The 12,081-nt window shown below is 39.9% G+C and overlaps 1 protein-coding gene across 3 annotated transcripts in view; it reads left to right on the forward strand.

Annotated features, from left to right (window-relative positions):
• The window catches only part of fbxw7 (F-box and WD repeat domain containing 7), a 126,838-nt gene that overhangs the window by 15,943 nt on the left and 98,814 nt on the right, over nucleotides 1–12,081 (forward strand). For all 3 annotated transcript variants that reach the window (XM_030738209.1, XM_030738217.1, XM_030738223.1), the window contains one exon: nucleotides 6,576–6,652. The gene's annotated coding sequence lies outside the window, so the exon portion shown is untranslated. The remainder of the gene's footprint in view (nucleotides 1–6,575; nucleotides 6,653–12,081) is intronic.

The following is a 12,081-nucleotide window of genomic DNA, read 5'->3' on the forward strand; positions in this document are numbered from 1 at the left end:
GTGTAACGGTAGAGTTGAATCCGTTTGGTAAATGGTGTTTGGGTCAGTATGAAATTTATTTGGTTCGGTACTCCCTATGAGCCAAACAAGAAGTTTGTAAATGTCAATATAACTTGTGCTTCTACAACAAGAATGAGCTCAATGTAAAGTTTTGGCAGCACATCTTTTCCCCTCCCCACCAGCTGTACCATACTAGGGTTAGGCTTGAAAGCTAAGGCTTCAATGACACGCTTGTTTTATGGTGACAGTCCCTTTTGGCCCTTTTTCCACCGACCGGGTGCCAGTATTTGAACAGATCAGTGGTTCTTCCACTGTGAACGTACTCGGTGCTCGGCCGAAAAACGGGTTCAACTCTGGCCCTGCAAGCTAGCTGGTCTCGAACCAAGAACGCGTGACGCAATTGGCAGAAGGGCGTGACTCTCTGCCATCTCAATGTTAAGTTTTCTACCGCTATTTCACTGCATGGTGTGTATTACATGAGAAAAGCGATGCCGTTTTCACGGCTGTGAATTAGGTTGAGTCCTAAGGCTGAACCTGTTGCATTGAATCAGTTCATATCACAGATAAAAGGACGCAAAGTGCGTAATTGTCATCTTGCCCGTAATTGCTGTCTGTGTTTACCTTGTGCCACACACACACATGCTGCAGTAATTTTGCTTAGACTGTAAAACATGTTCGAAGCACAACAGCGTGTTCTCCCATGTTCGTGCCCTTCGACTTCCTTGCCCAGACGAGGACCTGCCCGCACTCATACATAAAGGATCAGTTCACAAAGCGCGGTGGAAATGCAGACCCGTTCTTAAGCGTCTCACCGGTTCATTGAAACCGACACTGGCACGAGCACCGGCACCTGGCGGTGGAAACGTAGTATTTGTGTAAGTATTTGCCTGCAGAGGGGGGCTTTCAACCTACATAAAGGTGCTCCAACACAGTCCAAATTCAAAAAATGAACAAGGACACAAGCAAGTAGCCCACAGACTGGTTGTACCACATACTTTGGGGTACTGTCTCTATGTTGTGAAACTTGGAAAAAGTGCGATTCAAACAGTAAACTGAGACCATTCGCCTTCAAAGTGCTGTTTGTGAAGGGGAGATAGCTTATCTCTCAGTGGACTGTAAGGTGCTGGAGGTGTTTGGATCCCACCTTCAACCTGGAGTGTCGGGCAGAACACTACTTTAGGGCTAGGATGATAACTGCTGACTGATGTGACTAATCCAGTTGATTTCACTCATAGAAGGCAGCAATCAGGGAGACAGAAGTGCAGCTTCACATATGGGCTTTATTAGTTAGCCCTGGTTCTTACAAGGGTGCAGACTTAGCTCTGAGTACACTGGGCTAGGTGAAGATGCACATCTATACATGAAAGTGTGTGTGTGTGATTCTGCAACACAGAGAAAGAAATAATAAGTATAACTCAACACAATTAGATGTACCAATAAACATCCAGTAATACAGTATGAGCTATATGTGTTCATTACTTCTGGACTAACATAGCTACACAAGTAGCACATAGCTAATTCAGATTGCATAGCACGAGAGCTAGCCTCCATTTGCTTATCTTATACTGATCTCACTGCTAACAAACTTATAAACAGAGGAATATAACCATCTCTAATAACATGTACTTATTTTCATCATAAACGCACATGTCTCTTATTAACAAACTCGCTGAGTGGCACAGAACATCCCCGTCTGGCATCTGTCTGAGCTAACTTTTGCCTGGTGCAAAATGCGAGACTACTTAACGGAACACCAGGACTGTGGGAAGTCACAACTCTCCACAAACTAGCAACCAAACTAAAATATAGCAACATATAAACTATGGGGGCCTTTTGTACAGTTTGTGTCACACTTTCCAGAGTTTATTTACTGCTTGGTGAGTAGTTGGTGTTTGCAGACAAATTGGCGTCTTCCATGCAAATTACTGGTGACTGCGGCAAACTGCTGTCGACCAAAACATTTGCAAATCGGGTTGTGGTGCGGCACCCTCTTTGTGACCGATTTCACTCAGTGACAGCCAGTGACCACTTGCCAAACACTGGTCAACCAGTTGCCCACCTGTTGCGAAATACACTTTTCTTTCTTTCTCCTCCCTCTCCCCCTAGTGACCAGTAGTTGCTATTTTGTTTGCCAACTGATTTCTAGGTCTGTGTGACTGGAACCAGCATTCCTGAGTGAATCAACAACTTTTCTGCTCACTCTGTACAAACCAAATCTAGACACACAGCTCCCTGTTGCTTTTGTCCTGTTTGAATGGTTAAAAGATTTTCCAAACAAGATGGCTACGTTCAGTGTTGACAGGAAAAGTGTAACAGAGCTTTATTTTGTGCCATCTTAAAGGTGGAATTTGCAGACTGACCTTAATTGTTCAGCTTACAAATGAGTATGGTGCACTTGGCCTAATGGATGTTTTTATTTAATTTTTTGTTTGAAACTCTAATTGACAGTATGCAGTGCTTTTAGTGCTTTGACTTTTGGAGTAAGATCTGTGGCCAATTTCTGGATGATTTCTCTGCTGCGCTAAATATATGCTAAACTGTCATTCCAAAAACTGAGGTTCATACTAATTTTTCTGTTACAGCATTAATCAGATCTGACTACTGAGACTTGCAGCCATAAACTGTGTCATGATTGTGATGTTCTTGGTGTAGAGAGCTCCTGGAGTTGAGGGAAGAAGCTACTGAGAAGGTGGGGTCGGATAGGAAATGAGGCTGCATTCCAACCATGATTTATGAAGTGTCTTTCATTCTCTTTGTACTGGTGGCTACTTTGCAGCTGCTAAAGCAGAGCTGGACTTACCTCAACTTACATATTTAAAGCCAGTCATATGTTGCCACATAAACAAAGCTGATGTGGTTTGGGTGAGTAAATGTGGCAAAGTTAAAGATCCTCATGTTGGGTTGAGTTTTTTCGCTTTCCTTTTATTTTTGCCTCCTTCCTTTTTGCTTTTCACTAAGACATCATGTGTGGTTTTCATTCACCAAATAAATATCCCGAATGAAGCTCTGGTGTAGACCACAAAGCTTGGAACTGAAACTAAATGCAGAACAACTACATAATGAGTCACATCTTAAGCCTGGTCTGATGTGACTAGATGAGACCTGTTTTATTAATAGTCTCTGTGCGTCTTCAGCACTGCTGTGTGAGAACATGTTAATCACACTAGGCTCAAAGTTCACAACAGGAATTAAAGACTTCCCTTTAGCACCTGTCAGTGGATTGCAAACTTTGTACTGTGTAGGTGAATTAAATTGATTGCAGTGGAATTAGTTGCATTAAGTTTGGAGTCAAAAATTGGTTTAGACAGTCCAAAAATGGTTAACATTCAGGTAATTGTGGTTGATTTCTAGAAGTTATGTTAAGTTAAACATGGAGCAGTGATTGTTTGTTACATTTTATTTCGTAGTTTCCAAAGTATTTCATAATGAAGTCAGAAGAGTTCAGGCTGTCATAAGTGCCGATCCTTATTGAAGCAATGTTGGCAAACGGTTCCTCTTCTTTTCCACTTTGGCTACTTTTTAAATTTATAGATTTTTTTTTTTTTTTTTTAAATCTGATGTTGCATAAAATTTAGGAAGGAGGCAGGAAGACTCTTTGCCCTCTAATGCAATTATGTGTTTGTGTAAGAACTCAGTGGTTATTGTGTAACTTTTGCTAATTTGTAACATATCATTGTGTTTGTAATATAAAAGACTCATGACCTTCATCAAACTATGAGAGACTCATGACGTGCCTTCTCCTTTAAATTAATATCGTACAAGTTCAATATATAATTTCTTCTTTGCTCAATGAGGACCTTTTTTTTAAGTATTACAGAGGTTTTGGTAAATTAAGACTGTTGCATAACTCTGTGCCTCTGTCTCATACTTTGAGCAGAGTTACTCAGATGAATGAAGGCCAGGAAACACAGCAGTTGCATTCCTACATGTGGACTCATTTTCTTTGGCACATCCAGACACGTATGATGGGTCTGAAGTTGGAGGCATTCATGACCCATGTGTTGGATTGACTCGTAGCCCTCTGAGAAACTTTCAGAATGTTTCCTAGAAAGCGCTGGACTGACTCCCTACTAAAGGAGTTAAAGGGCAACTTAATCTATCTCTGAATATTGTTTCTGAATACAGGAGTTTGCTAACATGCAGCCTGTAATGAGGGCTCAACAGAAGTAGCAGACCTTTGTGTTACAGACCTTTGTGTCCAAAGTAACAAAGTTTTTAAACTCGATAGTGTGACCCCTTGTGGCACAGTTAAGTATTTGGTAGTCTACTCTAAAGAAGAGTGAGGTTGAGTAACTGTTGTCCTAATCACCTTAGTGTGTGTGTGTGTGTGTGTGTGTGTGTGTGTGTGTGTGTGTTTCCTGAGGTGCTCTAAAATTTGGTATCTGAGGCCTCAGCCACACAGGCCTAGAGACTGTCTGCAACCCCAAACAATCATGCACCACTAGGGAAAAGTTTCCTGACTGGCTGGCAACTGGTTGCGACATAGGTGCTGCACTGAAAACGTCCTAGCAATTGCTTTGGTTGCTGGCAGATTGCTGCTGTCATCCATATTTTGCATGGAAGATACTGACTTATCTGCAAACACTTGCCAGTTACTCAACACTTGGTAGTCAACTGTGCAAACCAGAAAATAAATCAGACTAATGTGTGCCTTTTTAAAGCATGTTGGTTACAGGCGTGAGGCACAGGTTTTATGTGAAGGTGAATGTTCTCCATTTCCAGTTGGTGTTGCACTTTTTCAACTTTCACTACAGCTCAGAGAGTAGTTGACGAATGTTTAGACAAGTAGGGGTCTTCCATGTAAACTATGGGTGACTGAGGCAATCGCAAGGCCTCTCTTCGTGACCATTTTTCACCCAGTGACAGCTAGAAACCTCCAGCATATTAACGCTCAGCTTTAATATGCAACAAGATGAGATGGATCACAAAAATGTCACTGTCATTTCTAATAACATTCCTCACTAAATTCAGTTCTTTGAAGGAGCGATCAATTTTTTTCTAAAATTGATATTTATTGGAACTTTGTGGCTTAAAACGTCTCACATCTGGACACGTTCAGTAGTAGCTCTCTCTGAAATCATTACACGGTGAATGATTTCCTTCTGTGCAACTTCGATGCTGTACTTAATTGCAGATAAAGCCTGTGAGATTCCTGAATTGTGACTCAGGTCTCTCTGCAACCTTTCTGTCTCACAGTTATCAAGTGTCAAACAGCTGGAAAGCCTCTCTTGGCAGCTGTTCATTTCCCACAACTCAGTGTCAATATCTAGTTTTATTTACATGAACTATCACTGTGTCTCCCAGCCTGGGAGTCTGCTGGGGAGTGTAGCGGGAACAATTTCTCAGATTAAAACGCCTCTCTTGTTTCTTTCTGGCTTGTTAAAGAAATTGACTTAAATTTTGATTGCTGACGCATTCATCCAGTTGCCCAACCCTTTTCTCCATGTCATAGTTTGACTCATGGACTTGAGTTTTGCCCATGTGATTATTTGCCATCATCAGATCTGGACCTAGCGATAGATACCCCTTCTCTATATACTTTATGAACACTTATTGTAGTGTTATTTTTGGGGAAGTCTGAAATATTAAAGTTAGTCAGTCATTTTAGGACCTGCTATATTGCCATAGCAGGTCCCAAGGGGAAGTAAAAAGTCAGTTACCAGTCATGAAAGAGGCTGACCAAACTAGTGTTACAGCTTAGCTGCACAGTAGGCATTTAAGCTACCTCTTTTAAAAGTTGCATGACAGATCAAATAACCTCTTTGTTCTATTTCATCAGACTACTTTAGTCAAGTAATGACTAACATTTTACTCACTTGTTAACCTAAAATGAGTTTTAGGTTAATTTTTTTTTGTGTGTGTGTGTGTGTGTGTGTGTGTGTGTGTGTGTGTGTGTGTGTGTGTGTGTTCTACATATACAATTACAGTGATTGTAGTACTCAGATTCCTGCCAAGCTGCAGGTGACCTACACTTGGTATTGTGGCATATATCCTGTATGCACACAGATGGAGAGCAAAAGCAACAGCTGTTGCTGCTACTTTGTGAACATGTGCCTTGTAGAGATTGTTGGTAATTCTCAGATGTTGGCCAAAGGAAAACACCCAACCAGAGGCTTGAAGCCAAGATGTAGTTTCCCAAAAAATATTTTTAGCTTCTTTTTGAAATGTGGAAAAACATGCCATGTAATTGTAGCATCATTATATCTGATTTCCTGAAGACATTTTTAATTTCAGCTCAGCTTTAAAGTAGCGTGTTTTTGCGGGGTTGCCAACAGCTGGTTTCTGTTCACTTCCCTTTGGACGAGACGGGAAGAACTGACGCATATATGACGGTGACTCACTGTTACATGCTGATGCAGGTGTTGTGATGTGCCAGGTTGTTGAATTGGTCTTTTAGGCAAACCTTGTTGAAGAGTTAAAGTGCTCCGTCTGGGGTTTGTGGGATAAACTGTGAAATCTCATCATTCTTATCTCACTACTCTGGCTCTCCTCTCATATTCCAGACAGCCCCATAGTTTGTTAACTCTTTGACCCCTGAGATTGCCGTACTGACGGATCACTCTCTTTGTCCACAGAAAGAATCAGATCTTGGAGTTGGACTTAGAGGGGAGAAGACCAATCGTGGCCTGAACTAAGATACGCAGAGAGAACTGTAAGTAAACACTACAGTTTTGTGAATTTCTCCCTCATGAAGTTTTTCCTGTGAAACCTGTGCTCAGTGAAGTGCTTACCGCATGGGTTTTTAAACAAGAAATTAAATTGGTGGGAATGTATGTGTGTTGTATCACGGAGAATCTGAATTCTGGTGCGCTTTTTTTTTTTTTAAAATCAAAATACAAAAATACACATGGCTGCAGATTTTGTAACAAGGCATAAAAGGAACAAATTACTGTTACATAAGTATATTCTTTAAATTTTGGTGTATGCAGCCTGTCCCAGCATTGAGAAACTGAACAAAACAAACAAGGATATTATGAAAATTACTGTGTTCAGTTGTCTCTGTGCTTATGTATGGACCATTTTGCAGTTTTATACTTTCAGAAATGCTGCAAATCACATCCACAAACATTATAAATGGGCTCAAGTTTATTCTGTGTTTGTTGTTGTCGGCAGCTGATGGGATGTAAGCTTGAGCCCAGTTGTTTCCTAGCAACAGATTTCCCGTGAAAGTGTCTGCTGTTATCAAGTGAGTTTATTCCCACTTCACAATGCCATCAAATACCATAAATAAGTTCTCGGCCTATAGGAAACACAATTTCATGAGCTGAAAATATGAAGGATTGAAAATGCAGACTTTGAGATCCATTTTATATATATATATATATATATATATATATATATATATATATATATATATATATATATATATATATATATATATATATATATATATATATATTAGGGCTGCATAAAACGATTATTTTAGTAATCGAGTATTCTATCGATTATTCCAGCGATTAATCGAGTAATCGGATAAGAAATACTTTTTTTATTAACAGTTTATCTGCATATTTTAACTTCCGTAATGCAGTTTCTCGCCATGTGAACAAACAGCGGTGAATGGAGCAGCTACAAAGTTCTCTTTTCTTCACCTTAACACTTGCTGATCAGGTGCTTGATGAAGGACCTCCAGCTGTTTCACAGATTTAATGGTGGTTACTAAAAGAAAAAGCTGCTGTTTTGGACGCTGGAAAAACGTTTCCTTTTTCACTACTTGAGCTCACCGTCACAGCTTCGCCTCTTTGCGCTTGCGCAGTTAAAACCGCTGCCTGCTATGAGTGTTTTGAAAAACTAGTGGCTGCGGGAGCCATGGCGCATGTGTGAGCATTCTCGAAAATACGTTTCTACTGCAGGTCTATATTTAGTCACTAATAAGGGATTAAAGTATAAAAAATATTTTGAAGGAGCCCCTCGGTCCTGGGGGGCGGGCCTTCCATCGCTAGTGCTAATGGCCCGCGCTCGCTAGCAAACCAGTTGTGCTAGCTACAGCTGAAGTAAAGACAAAAATAGCAGCTGAAATTCTCAGCGAGCACAACACACACAGACACACAGAGAGCAGTGGAGGCGTGGAAATGCATGTCAGTTGCCACCCGTCCCGTAAAGTACGGAACACGGCATGTTACGGAGCCGTATTCCACAGAGTCCCGTAACATACGGGGTTCTGTATTTTACGAGACAGGTGGCAACTCTAGATGATCCACTCTGTGTTAAATGAAATCCATCGCAGCGACGGAGAGCTTTTTAGAATGTGTGCTTGTGTATACGTGAGTGATTCACACTCCAGTCCAGTAGGTGGCGGTAATGCAGTTCTATGTTGGTTTGCCAGCCCCCAATAAACCCACAAAAAAAACGTCAGCACTAATGCTGCTAATGCTAGTGAGGAGCGCCGCTTACACCGAGACAGCTGAGCGCTGTAGAGTTTAAACGAAGCATCGACACAGTAAATTTGTGTCGATAAATTTTTAGAATCGATTTAATCGAGTTAATCGATGAATCGTTGCAGCCCTAATATATATATATATATATATATATATATATATATATATATATATATATAAATAAAAAAATAATGGATATGAAGGAAGCCCACAAGCACAGGAAAAACTACAAATGACAGCAAAAAACATGTGGAAGATGGCGACGAGTGCAGGTGTCACCATAGCTTTGCTTTCATTCGTACTTTGATGATGATTGTCTAAAGGTAATATGCAAACAATGTTTTTTCTTCAAACCAAGAGAGGAAATGCTTCAAATTTAGCGAAGTACCTGAAAGACCAGCTCCAGATCTGTTCAAAGAATTCAAATTTCGAACGTTATATTGCAATTTTAAATCACCAAATATTGGAATCGGTCATAAAAATCCCGTAACAAAATCCTCAGTTGTGATGTCTTTGACTTTAGACTGCTTGGTCTACTTTAAGTACTCTTAAAAAGGGAGATAATGTGTCATCTAATGGAACTGGAGGGGAAAACAGGCCATAGATAACCATGAGGACAAGAAAATGATTGTCCTGGTACTTGTATGCAAGATCCTGCCTCTGTTTCATCGTCAGCACCTCAGGCAGGATGCAGACCTTCACACTTGTGACCCAGTGGAAGTTGTTGGAGTCACTATGAACAAACAGGAGATGAATTCACTCTGAGGTGTTCTGATCATATGTATAAAGGTCTGCGCTACAGCAGGGACGCGAAAGCATGTGAACTCTGCAAAATTAGATATTTTAAGTACAAATTTGTAGAGGTCATTGGCAAACTTGACAAATGATCAGAAATATATTTTCTGTAAGGCATCCTTTTTTTTTTTTTCAGACATGGTAAGCAATGCTTTAGATATGCAAATATTGATCACTTTGTACCTTGATGTCCATTCAACCGTGACTTTAAAAAAAAATTTTTTTTTCCAATTTTATTAATGTTTAGCACAACACTCAGTTAATGTGTTTTCTCTGTTGAGCTGTAAGGGGAACTCTTCCCTAAAGCCAAGAGTGTGGTGCAAGTCATAAATTATTCATCCCATGCACGCGCTGGTGAATTAAAGGTAAAGTGATAGCACATAGCAGAGGCTTGCTTGGCTCACTGCTGCATTTTTAAAGTGTGGATTGGCACTCAAATGTCCAAATGTTAACATTGTCTTTCCTCCTAAAACTGTTGCTCTGCTCTCATGGACCGGATAAAGGACATTTGATATGGAGTTTGAATAATTCAGGATGTTGGTCAGGGATTGAATTTTCTTTCAAGTTTAACTTTGCTATTTGTGTCCCCCTTCACTTTTTTTTCTTTTTTTTTTTTTTTGTACCACACTTGAATGCTTCATATGGTGACCTTTTGAAAAAATAAAACAGTCTCATGTATATTTAATGTGTGGTTATTGCCTCTGTGATGGTAATTAGCTGGCTTATTTGATAAATGTTGGTGTATAGCTGCAATCATGTGATCTTTACTCTGAAATGACACATATTTCTCAGGAAAAAAGACATCATTATTCCTGAACAGTCACTGAGCTGTGTTTTCCTGCTGGGAGGAGTTTTTGCCTTTTTAGGTTGAACATATTAAAGAATGGCCTCCTGTGAAAAGATGACCTTATATGGCTGCATTTCTGTAGGAAGAGATACGCTGCTGTCATTTTCTGAAAAGGTCCTTTAAATTTAAATGTGAAACTGCTTCCTAAGCAGACTGTTGAAGGACTGAGATTTCACTATCCTGTGCGTCGCTCCCTAATCAGTCCCACACCTCTCACCCACTCATTCTCTGTAAATAATTCAGAACAGCCTTTTGCCTACTTCAGAGAAGAGCATTCTCACACTTGATGATGAAGGATGGCTAGGGATGGTAAAAATTGCTGCTAATGCACATTTCAGAGAAAGTTTAAATGGCTGTAACATTTTAAATTTGGCCCCATTGCTGGTAATTGGCTTTGCGTGTATCTGGGCATTCACATAAGTCCAATAAAACACCAGTGAAACTGTAGCAAAAGGGATTCAGTTGGCTCTTTAAATAAATGCGCTAATTTTTCACATTTAAAGAAGAAAAATTATTTAATAAGGCTCACTTTGTCTAACATTGAATAAGCCAGTCATATGGGTCACTATTTTAAAATAAGGCCAGACCCACTGTTAATTTTGGCATCTGGTTTAGGTTTAGTGTTTTAGACGGTATGAATTTGTTTTAGTCCAATTTTAGTCTTTGTCTACAACCAAATGGAAGGGGGGGTCTGAATTAAACTCTGTTCTTAAGTGAAATATTATACTGTTTGCTTTCATAAAACCAGGATAAGCAACATAACCAGGATACTGTTGCACTTGTAAACACTGTCAGCGCCTTCCTTATCATTGGCATTGCTGCACCTACCTGTCCTCTCCACTGTAGAACAGCAAGATCTTTTATCTTTTTTTACTCTCTGGGTTTAGTGTGTGAGTAGATGCTTACTGTTAATGCAGGTATCAAATGTTACATCCACATCACATACAATATATGGACAAAAAGCACTGGGCCAGCTACACATTACACCTACAGGAGCTGCTTTGCCATGAAAACCCCATGCTGTGAAGCTCCCAGTGCACTATTTATGTGCTGATGTTAATACTAGAGGAGGTTTGGAACTCTGCAGTTATTGAGTCAGCAGAACGTTGGCAGTTTTTACGCATTATGCGCCACAGCACATGGCGACCCCCGTGATCTACCTCTTCACAGCTGAGTTGCTGTGGTTCTTAAATGCTTCCACTTGGCAATAATGCCACTTGCAGCTGATCGTGGAATATCTACGAGGGGAGAAACTTCACAAACTTGTCACACTGGTTAAACCCTATTACAGTACCACGCACAAATTCACAGAGCTTTTCAGAGCGACCCATTCTTTCACAAATGTTTGTAAAAGCTAGGTGCCTGATTTTTATACACCTGTGGCAATGGGATTAAAAACACCTAAATTCAAAGATTAAGAGGTGTGACCCAATACTTTTTTCCAGATAGTGTATGTGCATTAAAAGTATTTTGATTCTACCTACATATTTGTAATTTGTCTCAGATGTTTTGACACTTAATTTGAAGATGATTTTTATTCAAAAAAAAAAAATTTTTTTTTTGTATAATTGAAATTATTTTTACTGTGCATGTATCGCTACTCTGCTTAATTGTGTTAAGAATCACAACTACAGCATTATCACATCCAGATTGAGTCAGTGAGAATCAAGGTCTGACTGTTTGCTAATGAGTACACAAGGATGTGTTTCACAGTCTCGAGTAGTGAGAAGTGATCCTAAATCAGCCTTTTCATCAGCAGCTGTTAGAAATTTTCAGTCTTTGCCCACTAGAGTGCAGCCTACTCAGAGGAAAAAGGCCTGCCTGCAGCCTCAGAGATGGTTGTGGTCATGTTGAGGCTACTTTTTGTTATCACTTTGCTTGCATCCACGTGTTTAAATATAGGTAAAGTATAAATTCAGCATCAACATCGACTCTACATTGTACAGATTGACTTAATCAGTGCAATTCTCTCCATAGTGTTAACATTTGGTTGCTGTGGGATAATTAAGGACATCATTTGGAAGCCCACTTAAATGTTTCACTAATTAGTTTGAAGAGATT

Source organism: Archocentrus centrarchus, chromosome 1 (assembly GCF_007364275.1).
Source record: "Archocentrus centrarchus isolate MPI-CPG fArcCen1 chromosome 1, fArcCen1, whole genome shotgun sequence".
NCBI lineage: Eukaryota > Metazoa > Chordata > Actinopteri > Cichliformes > Cichlidae > Archocentrus > Archocentrus centrarchus.